We start from the raw sequence: 15571 nt of genomic DNA on the forward strand, positions 1-15571 counted from the left end.
AGAACAAACAAACCCCAAAGCTAGCAGAGGACAAGAAATAACTAAGATGAGAGCTGAACAGAAGGAGATAGAGACATCAAAAACTCTTCAAAAGATCAGTGAATCCAGGAGCTGTTTCTTTGAAAAAATTAATAAAATAGGCCACTTGCTAGAACAATAAAGAAGAAAGAGAGAAGATTCAAACAAACACAATCAGAAATGATAAGGGGGATATTACCACTGACTCCATAGAAATGCAAACAACCATCAGAGAATATTATAAACACCTATATGCACATAAACTAAAACGTCTAGAAGAAATGGATAAATTCCTGGACACATGCACCCTTCCAAGATTAAACCAAAAAGAAAGTAAATCCCTACATAGATCAATAATGAGTTTCAAAATTGAGTCAGTAATAAATAGCCTACCAACCAAAAAAAGCCTAGGACCAGACAGATTTATAGCTAAATTCTACCCGAGGTACAAAAAAGAGCTGATGCCATTTCTACTGAAATTCTTCCAAAACACTGAAAAGGAGGGACACCTTATGAGGCCTACATCATCCTAATACCAAAACCTGGCAGAGATACAACAAAAAAAGGAAAACTCCAGGCCAATACCCTTCATGAAGATCAATGTAAAAATCCTCAACAAAATACTGGCTGACCGAATCCAGCAGCACATCAAGAAGCTTATCCACCATGATCAAGTAGGCTTCTTCCCCAGGACGCAAGGTTGGTTCAACATATGCAGATCAATAAATGTGATTTATCACATAAACAGAACTGAAGACAAAAACCACATGATTATCTCAATAGATGCAGAAAAGGCCTTCGATAAAATTCAATATACCTTCATGTTAAAAACTCTCAATCAACTATGTATTGAAGAAACATAACTCAAAATAATGAGCCATATATGATAAATCACAGCCAATATTATATTGAATGGTCAAAAGCTGAAAGCATTTCCCTTGAAAACCAGCACAAAAGAATATTGCCCTCTCTCACCACTCTTACTCAACATAGTACTGGAAGCTCTGGCCGGGGCAATCAGGCAACAGAAAGAAATGAAAGTTATTCAAATAGGATGAGAGGAAGCCAAACTATCCTTGTTTACAGATGACAAGGATCCTATATATGGAAAATCCACCCAAGAGTCTCAGCCCAAGAGCTTCTTAAGCTGATAAGCAACTCCAACAAAGTCTCAGGAACAAAATCAATGTCCAAAAATTGCTAGCTTTCCTATACACTAACAGGCAAGCTGAGAGACAAATCACAAATAAACTACCATTTACAATTGCCACAAAAAGAATAAAATACCTAGGAATACAGCTAATAAGGGAAGTGAAGGACATCTTCAAGCAGAACTACCAACCACTGCTCAAAGAAATCAGAGATGACACAAACAAATGGGAAATCATTCCATGCTCATGGATAGGAAGAATCAATATCGTGAAAATGGCCATACTGACCAAAGTAATTCATAGATTCGATGCTATCCCCATTAAACTATCATTGACATTCTTCACAGAATTAGAAAAAACTATTTTAAAATTCATACAGAACCAAACAGACCCCAAACAGCCAAGGCAATCCTAATTAAAAAGAACACCAGAGCATCATGCTACCCAACTTCAAAGTATATCACAGAACTACAGTAACCAAAACAGCATGGTACTGGTACAAGAACAGATGCACTGACCTATAGAACAGAATAGAGAACCCAGAAATGAGAATGCATACCTACGACCATCTGATCTTTGACAAATCTGACAATAACAAGCAATGAGGAAAGGATTCCCTATTTAATAAGTGGCGATGGGAGAACTGGCTAGGCATTATACAGGAAATTGAAACTGGAACCCTTCCTTACACCATATACAAAAATCAACTCAAGATGGATTAAAGTCTTAAATGTAGGACCCAAAACTATAAACACCCTAGAAGAAAACCTAGGCAATACCAGTGAGGACATAGGCACTAGCAAAAATTTCACGGTGAAGATGCCAAAAGCAATCACAACAAAAGCAAAAATTGACAAATGGTATCTCATTAAACCATAGTTTCTGCACAACCAAAGAAATTAGAGTGAATAGACAACCTACAGAATGGGAGAAAATTTTTGCAATATATGCATCTGACAAAGGTCTAATATCCAGATCTATAAGGAACTTAACAAATTTACAAGAAAAAAGCAATCCCATTGAAAAGTGGGCAAAGGACATGAACAGATGCTTCTCAAAAGAAGACTTACATGTGGCAAACAAAAATATGAAAAAAGCTCAGTATCACTGATTATTAGAGAAATGCAAATCAAAACCAAATGAGATACCAATCAGAATGGCTATTATTAAAAAGTCAAAAAACAGAAACTTCATGAGGTTGTGGAGAAAAAGAAACGCTTTTACACCGTTGGCAGGAGTGTAAATTAGTTTGACCATTGTGGAAGACAGTGTGGTGATTCCTCAGAGACCCAGAGGCAGAAATACCATTTGACCCAGCAATCCCATTACTGGGAGGACAGGGGGTGGGAGGAGGCAGAGGATCAGGAAGAATAGCTAGTAGATTCTGGGCTTAATACCTGGGTGATGGGATGATCTGTGCAGCAAACCACCATAGCACACATAGCTCATCCTGCACATAGAACCCTGAACTTAAAACAACAGTTGGAAATAAAAAATAAAAGTTAGAATGGATTAATGCACATGCTTGAAGAATGCAGACATTTATAATAATAACCATTTATCTCTTATTTATAACTTAGTAAAAGAGGCTGTTGGGACTTTAACAATGATAACTGTTCACATTCTTACATCCCATCCAAATTTCAAACCAACTGAAAAACTAATCGAGAAATGCATAAGACTGATGAAAATTAAAATATAAGCTTTGTTACTTAGATATGTGTCCAAACTCTGTCTTTCTGATTCTCCCTTCACTCCCACCCCATCCCAACATCTGGACTTTCAGAAGCCCATTTAAAGAAGAACAAGGTTCTATAGAGTATGCTGGCTGAATCAGAATTGCAGCCTCACAGCCAGTAAGCCCTGCAAGTGGAGATAGACAAGTGTGGGCTCTGGTCCACGTGCTGCGTGCCTAGTCATGGAGGTGGGAGCAAACACAGAACCCAAGCTTCTGAAGCAGACCATTGTAAAGGAAAGAATCCAAACACGTCTCCGGATCTCTCCTGTCAGAGAAAGTGCTCTTCCTCTCTCCTGAAAGCAAGGAGCAGGGATATGTAGGAATGGAGGCCAGAAGGGTTCCTCCCATTCTCATCCCTTCTGGGACAGTGGACATTTCTGTCCTCTGTGGAAATGTTAGGAGTGTGAGAGGTGAGGCAGGGAAGAGATTGGTGCACCCCATTCTACAACCAAGGCAGATCTTAAAGGCCAATAATAATTTCTTCTTTCTGAATGCCAAAGTCAAATAGACTGCATTCTTTTAATGGCAGTGGAGCAGTGCTGGCTCACTTCCCAAACATCCCTTCATAAAAAGATACGGAGCGAATGACAACATTGCTGTTTCCGCCCTCTTTTCATAGCAATAATTAGAATTCACTTATAGACATCCAACCAATAGCTTATAATTATGATTAGAGGGACTTAGAAGTGAAATCACTTCTCTAACAATAGTACTTTCACTGCAAATTCCACCAAAAAAATTAAAATCCTTTTATAAAATGTAAATTAAAAGACTGGCTAAAATAAATCTTTAATGAAAGTTTATAAAGTGCTGTTACACATACCCTAGATACCTCCATATCAATGCAAAGGTTTCTCAGTGCTAATTCAACAGTGAATAAGCTATTTCTCATTGCTGATTCAGACAGAGAATTTAGCTCTATAGGTCCTAAAGTGCTTCCACTATACAGAAGCATCCTTGAAGCTGACTTCTGGCGCCTGAATTTAACATACTAAAGAGAAAACTAAACTATTCATAATACACCAAAATAGTAGTTTAACAACAGAAGCATCCTCCTGACAAGAGCACTAACCATTCTTTGATGAAAGTAATATGAAAGATAAGTGTTTGCCTAAAACCATTCCATTGGAAACTCTTGACCTTCCTGGAGTTGTGATGTGTAGAATTTAAGAGTTCTGAGTGACCATAGAGATAATCCAGTGATTCTCAACCTGGTGATTCTTATCCTGTCTCTCAATAGACAGAATTCCTATTAAGAATCACTACATGGAATAAGGAATGGCACTGAATGGAGTGTATTATACATATGAATGGTATCATGTCAGAAGCAAAGATTAAAAAGAATAAAAACTCTCATTCTTCGGATAAGAAAGCCAAGGCACAGAGAAGTTAAGTTTCTTCTTCAAATCATGTGGCAAGCTAACCAAAGTCAGAACTAGCCTTATTTTATAGTGATTGAGGTTGGTGCTCTTTCCTCATGAGTAATTTATATTAAATACAAGGACTCCTTTTATTGGATGTTTTGGTAATATCTGCTCTGTCCAAAGTATTAAAGATATGCATTTTTCATATGAGAATGACTACACATAAATTGTGATGGAAAAATTATGCCAAATCCCCTTACAATGCCCAGAGACAATTCTGGACTTGAGGAGGTAAAATTCCTCTAGATTTGTGCCCATCCAATGTGAAGGCAATATCTATATGTGTCTATGGCTCATAATTAATTTCCATTCCAGCATCTTGCTCTTTGAGAAACAGAGTTTTAATTTTATCTGGATTCTCTGTCAATGCACTTATGAGAGGAAGACAGAAGATTCAATAGAAGGGCTAAGATTTACAGCAATGCCCTTGACAAGAAGAAACTCAAAGCTAGTCTGCAGGGAAATCTGACATTTTAGTTTCCTAAATTTTTTCTTTTCACTTTTATCTGCAGATCAGCTGTGTTAATGAAAAAAATTAGACACTCCAGGAAATTTTGAAGTGTTAACACATGAAGTAGAAGGATAGAATTTATGATTATTAGAAATAAAGATTATCATCAACCTCTAACTAAATCAAAAAGATACATTAGGCCACATTCAACAGATCAGAGTTTTCTTCTGAAATAGAACTTTGTGGTTTGTTTAAACAACAATTAAATAATTTTTTTAAAAGAGGCACCAAAACGTCTTTCCTTCATTCCTTCCTAGATCGAGGGAAGACTGTTGAACATTGTTCTCAGCCTTCTTTCCCATCTATTCTAAAATCAGTAACTTTGGTGGCTCATGCCTGTAATCCCAGCATTTTGGGAGGCTGAGGCAGGCAGATCACCTGAGGTCAGGAGTTCAAGACCAGCCTGACCAACATGGTGAAACCCCATCTCTACTAAAAATACAAAATTAGCCAGTTGTGGTGGCACATGCCTGTAATCCCAGCTACTTGGGAGGCTGAGGCAAGAGAATTGCTTGAACCCGGGAGGCAGAGGTTGCAGTGAGCCAAGATCGTGCCACTGCACTCCAGCCTGGGCAACAAGAGTGAAACTCTGTCTCAAAAAAAAAAAAAAAAAAAAAAAAAAAAATCAGTAACTTAATAACAGATCATGATTAACTTGAATCTGGTGAGGACTTTACTGAAGTACAATGAATTTCCCATTGCATACTAGTCTCCTTTTCTTTTTTCTTTACTTCTCTCCAGTGTAACACTGAAATACCTTTTTAAGTACTGAAATAAATCACCCCAAAATTCATAGACCCAAACTAGTATTTACAGTTGCTGATGTACCTGCTATTAGTATATCAATTAATCATTTATGAAATGCTCATATATATTAACCTATGTAATACCTTTAACTGCATCACAAGAGGTATTCTATACAAATATTGAATAGAGAAGAAAAACAAAACGTTTTGACTGTCCAGAATCACAAAAGTGGTAAGCAGTAATCCCTCATCTCCTATTTTTGAACATCAGGCTTTATGTACATCTTCCACAATCACTTTAGAATGTTAGCATTTCTGCCAAGTAAATCTTAGTAACAACAGGAGGAGTAGCTTTTCGAAGATTATGCAATGCCCTTAGATTTCTCTTTTGTGACCTATTCTAGACAAATGAAACCAAGCCATAAGACAGTATTAGAAGCAACTGGTCACTCCAGAACTTTCACTAAGAATAATCACTTAGGAGCTCTTCCTTGGACAATGTAAAAGAAATACTAGAACTCAAGACTTTATAATAAGCTCTACTGTTATACCTGTACTTAGGCTCACATAATTTAAGCATCAGAGTTATTACATAAACTTAACTTCAGTAAGCTTTAGTTTTCCTCATCTGTGATATGGCAACATCTACTTCACAGGAAGTTGTTTTAAATGAGGTAATATAGATGTCACTTAGTGACGTATCTGATATCTAGTAAGTTCTTAATAACTATTACCAACTTATTTATATTTATTGTCATTTTTATTATTTTCATTAGTTCAATAAATACTTGCTCCTTAGTATTAGTTTTTACTTCCAGAAAAAGAAAGACTATATATGACAGCTTTTTTGCATTCATTAGCATTGGTAAAAATAATATGGATTTTGTGCACTTGGGGACCACTATATATTAAAAGATAATGGTATTCTGAAAGATGAGCATGTTTCCTGAAATATGAGACCTACTCATAATGATACATTAAACGCACATTAATTTCTAAGTGGGAAAGCAAGCTGATAAAAACAACTCTGATACACTGTTAATGTAGAAACCAACAAAGGTAGCCAGGAACATCTTTTCCAACTAAGATTTCTTCTGCATATTCTTAGAAAATAGATGTGTGAATAGGTCATTCTGATTATGAGCCAGAATGTAAAGAAACCAATAGTCACCCAGCTACATTTTTTCTTAGATAATTCTAAATTTTAAAATTTGCATTCTACATACATATGTAATTATCTTAATCAGGGTTTTCCAGAGAAATATTTCCAACAGGACACACACACACACACACACACACACACACAGAGATTTATTATCAGGAATTGGCTCACAAGATTCTGGAGACTGAGAAGTCCCAACATGTACCATCTGCAAGCTGGAGACCCAGATGTGTTTCCCTTCCAAGTCCAAGGGCGTCAATGGTGTAAGTTCGAGTCTGGGCGCAGGAGAAGGCTGATATCCCAGCTCAAACAGGCAGAGTGAGCACATTCTCGCTTCCTCCACATTTTTGTTCTATTCAGGCCCTCAACGGATTGGAGAATGCAGACCCCCACATTAGAGAGGGTAATCTATTTTACTTAGTCTACCAATTCAAAAGCTACGTTTTTTCCAGAAACACTCTTACAGACACATCCCCCCCAAAAAATGTTTAACCAAATATCTGGGCTCCCTGTGGTCAAGTTGGCATCTAAAATTAATAAACACAATAATTGTTTTATGTTGACACCACTGAATTTTGTATCATGACTGGAATATCAAAACAATTTTCTCCTAATTGCATATTTTTCAGTTACCAACATATTACCTGCTCTAAAATTAATCGGATCATCAAAATGTTTTAAATTCCAAATAGAAAAAAATTAGCGTAGAGAATTTATTAAAATAATAAATTTAGTAAGCAAATAAATATTTTTAACAATCTGAAGGTTAAAAATATCAGAGCACACTGAAATTATGCTCGGTCTTCCACATAGATGGTACTAGTGAGAATTTACCAAAGTCACCATTTTTCTGGATGGGAACTCCATAGCCACTGCTGTTAGTCTCTGCTCATATCTCATTACACAGCTATTGGATGTTTGTGAGATTTAGAATATTTGTACATTTTTAAACAGAAGGCAAGTGCTTCTCTGTTTTAGAGTTGTCATAGCCAAAGGATATGTCCTCCAATTAGACTGCTTTTCTTAAATGTGTATTTATTGTGGAAGCTTGTGTTTTTTCCCATGTTCCAATTTAATAACTGACATTTTAAAGATAAACCATTATTTTCCCATATCCTGGTATTGATGTTTTACAATTATGGAATACTTTACTTGATTATCTCTTTAGATCTGTGTGATTCATATAAGAATTCTTAAAGATATGGATTTGGGAAGGTATAGAATTCACCATACTTAATTTTATAATAATTTATGACAGCCTTATATGTGTCAGTCCATTACTTAGAGCTTTAAATTCCACAATCTCATTTAATCCTGACAATAATCCTGACACACAAACACATTTTACAGAGAAGGAAACAGAATTGCCTAGAGTTTGGATCACATGCTCAGGCCAATCTGACAGTAAGTAACACAGCCAATGATGTGTCTATAACCTTAGAGTTATCCTGCGCTATCTTTTAAAGGTTGGTCTCATAAAGATTTCTACTTTTAGATACACTAGACTACACTTTCTGATAGACCCTCCTGCTGAAAACAATAGAAACAATAAAACAAATACAAGAAGACAAAAGGAAGGAGGAAAAGACATTTTAAATTACTGAGTTGACAAGAAAGTTTGGGAAAGTTTAAAATCCAATGATAAAGTCAAGTCTGAATCTGGAGAGACAAGAAAGTAAACCAGTTTTCACCCCAAGGACATGTACCCAATCCTGGGCATATTGAGCTTATGTTTTGATGAATAAGTAGAGCACTGGGAATAGGAGACAAAGTCCAGGACCCACTCAAGATGGCAGTTCTAAAAACACACCTTTGCATAAACAGGTATCTCAAAGAATTATACTTATGGCGTAGCACTGGACTAGAAATAAATGAGACCCTTACAAAAAGACAAGAAAAATTTCCATTTGCAACCTTTGAACTGGATAATGTTAAAATCACCTTTGAGAATTTATAATCATGAGCTATTCATATCTCCAGGATACTTCCAAAATCTTTAAACCAAGATTTATATTAAATTCATCCTGAATAATTGGTAGCCCCCTGCTGCTGGCAGAAGAAAATCCTCTGGATGAACGTATCTTCAAGAATACCTCAGAGAATTAATGTTGAGTTCCATTGAACAGGAACTTGAAGTCAAAAAATCTCAAAACTCACAAGGAAAGAAGGCACAAAAAGAGAGAGCCAGAACAAATACGACTCCAGAAATTGAAAATATGAGGCTCATAATATAAAAATAAGTTTGTTCAATATATTTAAAGCTATACAAGAGGAGAATGACTAAGGAAAAAAGTTTAAAAAAATGACTAAGTTGATATGGTAGACAGAACTTTTAGCAATACTACAGGAATACTATTGAAGAAGAAAAACATGGTAGAGGAACTGACCCTCCCCAGATACCAAGGATTGCAATAAAACTATAGAAAATAAACATTTATTATTCATGTAAGATTGATCAAATAAACAGAAAATCAGAGGAAATTTCTACTAGGAAATGTAATACTAGAAACAGAGCTTGTATTGCAAATAATTGGAGAAATAATAAAGAATGAATTCTCAAACCCACTGGATCTAGATAATACCATTTAGTGTGTGGCTTCTTTCAGCCCTCCCAATAAACAAGGAAACCCAGTTTCCCCTTCAGTCAATGAATCATAGTTCACTCTGAGCCAGTGAATTTATATGTATCTAAAAACAGAATAAAGAATCACAATTTTCTGCTGTGCCAGTGGGGGTCAGCCTTCTGCTAAGAACTTTCAGGGTTCTTACTGTTATCATTACTATTATTATAAAAGTTGAGCCATATTCTAGTCACTAACCATATATCCCACCCAAGGATATAACTATGATCTATTATTCATTACCATAGGTTCCTGTGTGCAAAGACACTGTTACTGTCACTCTGCTTTTGCTGTTCATTATGGTAAATACATATATTTTGCATCTGACAGTTAAGGGCTGCCACTTAGACTATTCTGTTTTAGAATCTCATCATCTCCATTGATACTATGGAGCCTTGGATCATGGCATCATTTCTAACTAACACATCCAGACTGCAGAAGAAAACCACCACAAACTTTCTCAAAGATTCTGTTGCTCTCCATATGAGTGCATTATTTACTGCCTAAGTGAAGGTAGTGTCCCCAGCCCCACCCCCAGGGTACATAGTCATGTGATAGATTCTCAGATATGACATAGTAATGCACAGATACATTCTCACTTCTCTGAGTTTTCTGATTCCTTCCTTCATACCATGCCAAGGACGTTCTGGTATGTCCACCCTTGTTTAATGGTAACATTGTTGCTTTCAAGATTCAAGGAACCATCACAACAAATTATTATAATCAGCTCCAGAGATCTTTGCCAGAACATCTACCTTCTCCTACCCTGCAAGTTTAACACTCAGATAGCCAGAGGTTTTCAGGAAAACACAGCTGGTTTTCTCAGTTGCACAGGACGTTTACTATATAAAACCACTGTAACTTAAGCAATCCATCTTTGGGAGAATAGGTCAGCAATTTATTTGCCATCTCCTGTCCTTCATTGGTCAAAGTTCACCCCATGGTGAATCAGCTGCTTCTCATTTCTGGATTGTGTTATTTGCTCCTCTGAACAGCCACGGAGAAGGGAAGCCAGAATTTCAGTGGGTCCAGTTGGCCCACTGAGATCTACTCTTCCCAAGTCCCCACCCCTGCTCCCTCCTTGTGCATATTAGTTATAGTAATGACTTTGGTTATCTACCTGGATGTCCTAGTAGTAATGGACAGTGAGAACAAACATCATCTGCCAGGAAACTGCTTTAGGTAAAAACATCGCAGAGTCCAATCACTATGAGACCATCTTTCTTTATGAAGAGAAAAAGGGCTACTTCTGATACTCTGAGAGATTCAAGGTAATGGAAGTGTTCAAAATTCATAGGTTCACCCACTTAAATATCTCCATCACTGGCCTTGGTGTCCTCCTCTTTCCTTCTCATGGCCCTCACTTTCAAAAAAAAATTATTGTATGTATGCAATAGGTGTATATCTTTATGGGTGATATGAGATATCCTGATACAGGCATACTATGCATAATAATCACATCAGGATAAATGGAGCATCCATCACCTCAAACGTTTATCCTTTGCTACAAATAATCCAATTATACTCTTTTAGTTATTCTACAGTATACAATAAATTATTACTGACTGTGGTCACTCTGTTGTGTTGTGCCTATTCATTCTAGTTAACTATATTTCTGTACTCATTAACCATCCCCACTTCTCTTCCAACCCCACTACCCTTTCCAGTCCCTGGTAACCATCATTCCACTAATCTCCATGAGTTTAACTGCTTTAATTTTTAGTTCCCACAAATAAGTGAGAACATGTGATATTTGTCTTTCTGTGCCTGGCTTACTTCATTTAACATAATAACCTCCAGTTCCATCCACGTTGTTGCAGATTACAGGATCTCATTTTTTTTATGGCTGAAGAGTACTCCACTGTGTATATGTAACAACATTTTATTTATCCATTTGTTGGTTGGTGGACATTTAGCTTGCTTCCATATCTTAGCTATTGTGAATAATGCTGGAACAAACATGGGAATGAAAATATCTCTTCCATATACTGATTTCCTTTTGGGTGTATACCCAGCAGTGGGATTGCTGGATCATATGGTAGCTATATTTTTAGTTTTCTGAAGAACCTCCAAACCATTTTCCATAGTGGTTGTACCAATATCCCACCAACAGTGTATGAGAGTTCCCTTTTCTCCACATCCTCACCAGCATTTATTATTGCCTGTCTTTTGCACAAAAGTCATTTTAACTAGGGTGAGATGATATCTCATTGTGGTTTTGATTTGCATTTTTCTGATGATCAGTGATGTTGAGCATCTTTTCATATCCTTGTTGGATTGGGGCCCTGGCTTTGGAGATTTGATATTTATTTTGTCTTCCTTGCAGTTGTCTGTCATATTTACAGTAAGATCCTAAGCCTGCTGGCTTTTGGTTTTGGTTTAGTTTTTGTTTTTCAGTCTTCTTTAGGACTACTATAGAAGTCCCCTGGCATTCGTGGCATACCTTATATAATTAATTATTTGACATGAGTGTATCACTTTTTTGCAAGTTCCCCAATGCCATCAAAAACAACCATCTCATGTGACAATTCTCACATTATTTCTTCTGCCTTCCTATCAAACACAGTAGCCATTTTATTTCCAATCGTTTGCCTTTATCTGCACCTCATCCTAATTCACCAACAATGAAATTTTAGTAACTGTAAGGCCAGGTATGACACAGATTATGGCTACTCCCCACAGCAATAACATTTAGGCCCCTATTGTTCTCTGCTATGCAGGCAATTTAGTATCCTGAGAGTGTGCTTTCTAGGACCTCTCTTGATATCAGGGTTTGATGGGAATCTTTAGCCTAAGTTTCTTAGAAAACAGCACCTGAGGTAAAGTTTATCTGCTTAACATTTTATTGAAGTTGGGAGGCATAATCCCAGGAAAATAAGAGTGAGGAAATGAGGCAGAAAGATCATTATAAGGTAATGCATTACCCAGCTAGCCACAGCCTTATAAAAATACAACTGATTTACTTAATCACACGTGATGTTTGCTATATGGAACCACTGTATCTCTTAAGCAGTCCTTAGAGGGGATACAGGCCAGTAGTTTTTCAGCCAGCTCTTTTATATTTTTTGTCTAACTCCTTCTCATAACTGGGTTGTGTCATTAGCCCTTCTAGGCAGATAATGGAGAGGAAGCCAGAGCTTCAGCGAGTCCAGTTCGGTTGAACCTACATACTAGGGCTGCCACAGCTCCAGACATGGAAGACATAGTAAAACTTTTGCTATAGCCTGGCTCTTATTCTGGCCAAGAATCAGAATAATGGTTGAGGGCCGGGAGGCAGATGGAACCAAGTAGATCTGGGAAGCACAAAAATTGGCTAGTATTAAGGATATTTATTATTGCATATAAATGTCCAAGAATAGTTCAGGTTCTAGGGCTGTTTGACTTAGCAGTTCAATGCGTTCATCAGAGTCCTAGATTCTCCTTATCTATCCATATAGGATGCCATCCATCAACCCAAGCTTACTTATCCACATGGTAAGGAGGTAGGAAAAACATTTCCTGTCTGCATCAGGCAAGAGAGAAAATCTCTTCCCCATTCTTCAGACTTTAAGAGATAAGAATATACCCTATTAATGTAAGAATACCTCTAGTTTCAGAATGATGCAGAATAATTGTATATATAAAAATTACAACACTTGGTTAGACTAATTTCATAAAGCAGAAGTGCTACTCATATATATGTACATAGGTACATATATGTATATATGTATGTATATAGACATAGTTTTTTTTTTTTTGAGACGGAGTCGTACTCTGTCACCCAGGCTGGTACAGTGGCATGTTCTCAGCTCACAGCAAGCTCTGCCTCCCGGGTTCAAGTGATTCTTCTGCCTCAGCCTCCTGAGTAGATGGGACTACAGGTGCCCCCCACCACACCTGGCTGATTTTTGTATTTCAATAGAGATGGGGGTTCCCCATATTGGCCAAGCTGGTCTCGAACTCCTGACCTCGTGATCCGCTCCCACTCCATCTCCCAAAGTGCTGGAATTACAGGCATGAGCCACTGCACCTGGTCGTTTTTTGTTTTTTTGTTTTTTTTGTTTTTTTTTTTTGAGACAGGTCTCACTCTGTCACCCAAGCTGGAGTGCAATGGCATGATCTCGGCTCACTGCAACCACTGCCTCCCGGGTTCAAGTGATTCTCCTACCTCAGCCTCCTGAGTAGCTGGGATTACAGATGCCTGCCACCATGCCCGGCTAATTTTTTTTGTATTTTTAGTAGAGATGGGGTTTCACCATGTTGATCAGGCTGATCTCAAACTCCTAACCTCGTGATCCACCCTCCTCAGCCTCCCAAAGTGCTGGGATTACAGGCATGAGCCACTGTGCCTGGCTGTTACTCCTGTATTTTTTAACCTTGCCCAAAAGGTGTCAGAAGAAAGAAATGTGTTGTGCAGAAAAATAGAATTCACAGTTTTTTGACCTTGTCATTCTCTAGTAAAGCTGGCAAGTCTGTGCGCTTCTAGGCCTCTAGAAGTGCAACATCACAAGCTATTTCGTGAATCCCACTCACATTCTAAAATAATTCACCAACTTCCTTCTCACAGAAATAACACCTTCATTTGGACAGTCTAAACACTCTCTATCTCAAAAAAAGGTTAGATATGAAAATATGATTAATATTAACCTTCATATTTAGAAAAATGAGTTTAATCTATTTTAAGATAAATTCTAAAGAAGAAATATGAGTAAAGTTTTCCAGTGGCATTGATAATGTAGACTTGAAATCTCGAGATTTTCCTGGGTTCTATTCCCAAACTGCCAACCAATTAGCTTTATGACCTTTGGCAAATGACTTCACCTTTCTAAGTCTCAGTTTTTTCATCTATTAACTGGCTAAACAAGATGATCAGAAACATTTCAATTCTAACAAAACAAAATGTTCCTTAATTAAAAACATTAATATATTGACTTGTTCATTGGCATCTGAAATCTGAAAATCTCAAAGCTCAATCCTGCTTGGATGTTATACTGGATTCTTTAAGAGTCAACACTGATGTCAAAAAAGAGAATTTGACATTAAAACATAAGATCTTCTGTTGTATTTCATTTATCTTGTACATATCAGGAGTGAGGGGTAAAACTAACTGTAATTTCAAACTTCTCTTCCAAGAGAGAAGAAAGATATTTTACTGGTAAAAATAAATTCTGAATGCTTAGAGCCTACTTTGCACACTAATAAAAAATCAAATGAAAAAAAGTAATTTGATTAAATTATGTGTGCCTTTTCCTATGCCAATGGAGCTTAACTAAGCAAACAGAAGCAGTGAAGTAAATCAATGTTGGTTTATTAAAGATCAGAATTCAATATCTCAATGGTTGAGGGGCTTATGCACCGGAGTGCTCACTGTTTAGCTTTTCTTTGCAAAGAAAGTAAACATGGCGGTACCAAGGAGAAACTTGTTCAGAGAATGGCACTGACAAGCCAGGTTTCTCAAGGAGGAGGACCCTTGTGGCTCTCAGTAGGTATTTTTAAGACAGAATATCAAATTTATCCTAATGTCTCACATTTCAGCTCCTCTTCAAAAATATTTAACATTTTCTAAAAATTATTATTTCTTAAACATTTGCATTTTTCATCAGTGAAAGCAACTTCCACCACCCAACTAAGAAATGAAAACTAAAAGGTTTTCACCTGTTCTCATATGGCTTACCAAACATTTGGTGAAGAAATCAGAGATTAATTTCTCATTCGGATCCATCCTACAATGAAGTCATAAATAATAGTAAATTTGTAACAGCACATTAATCTCCATGGCAACAGGCTTACTGCGCAAACAGAGGATTATGACTTCACGAGAGAATCAAACAGAGGGAGAGAGTGGGTTGCAAAGAAGAAAGCTCATTTTCAAACTCATATAATCTACAGTAATTGCACTGGGAATACAGGCAAAGCCTAGCAAAGCAAATTGCTTTTCATAGAAATATTTTGTTTTTTTTTTTTCAAGTTTGTTCCACAATGAAAATCTTTCTCTAAATTGCACAGAGTGTGTGACATAAAGCAATTTTAATACATAGCCAATGTGAGACAAGCAATCTGGGATGTAAAGGTTTGAACTGAGACTGATAGCATCATGAGAAAAACACTATGCATCCAAAACAGCACTATGTAGGACTGAACAAAAACAAAATACAGAAATTCTACTGATGTGTTTACTATCCACGCATCTAACATTTGTAAAGGAATCGGCCTCTTTATCT

At 36.9% G+C, this 15571-nt stretch overlaps 1 long non-coding RNA gene across 1 annotated transcript in view; it reads right to left on the minus strand.

The window, feature by feature from the left end:
• LOC134736237 (uncharacterized) overlaps positions 1-15084 on the minus strand; it is a 417079-nt gene extending 401995 nt beyond the window's left edge. The window contains exon 1 of the long non-coding RNA XR_010120134.1: positions 15006-15084. This is a non-coding gene — a long non-coding RNA (uncharacterized lncRNA). The remainder of the gene's footprint in view (positions 1-15005) is intronic.
• Between the last annotated feature and the right edge of the window lie 487 nt (positions 15085-15571).

This window comes from Symphalangus syndactylus, chromosome 3 (genome assembly GCF_028878055.3).
Source record: "Symphalangus syndactylus isolate Jambi chromosome 3, NHGRI_mSymSyn1-v2.1_pri, whole genome shotgun sequence".
Taxonomy (NCBI): Eukaryota; Metazoa; Chordata; class Mammalia; order Primates; family Hylobatidae; genus Symphalangus; species Symphalangus syndactylus.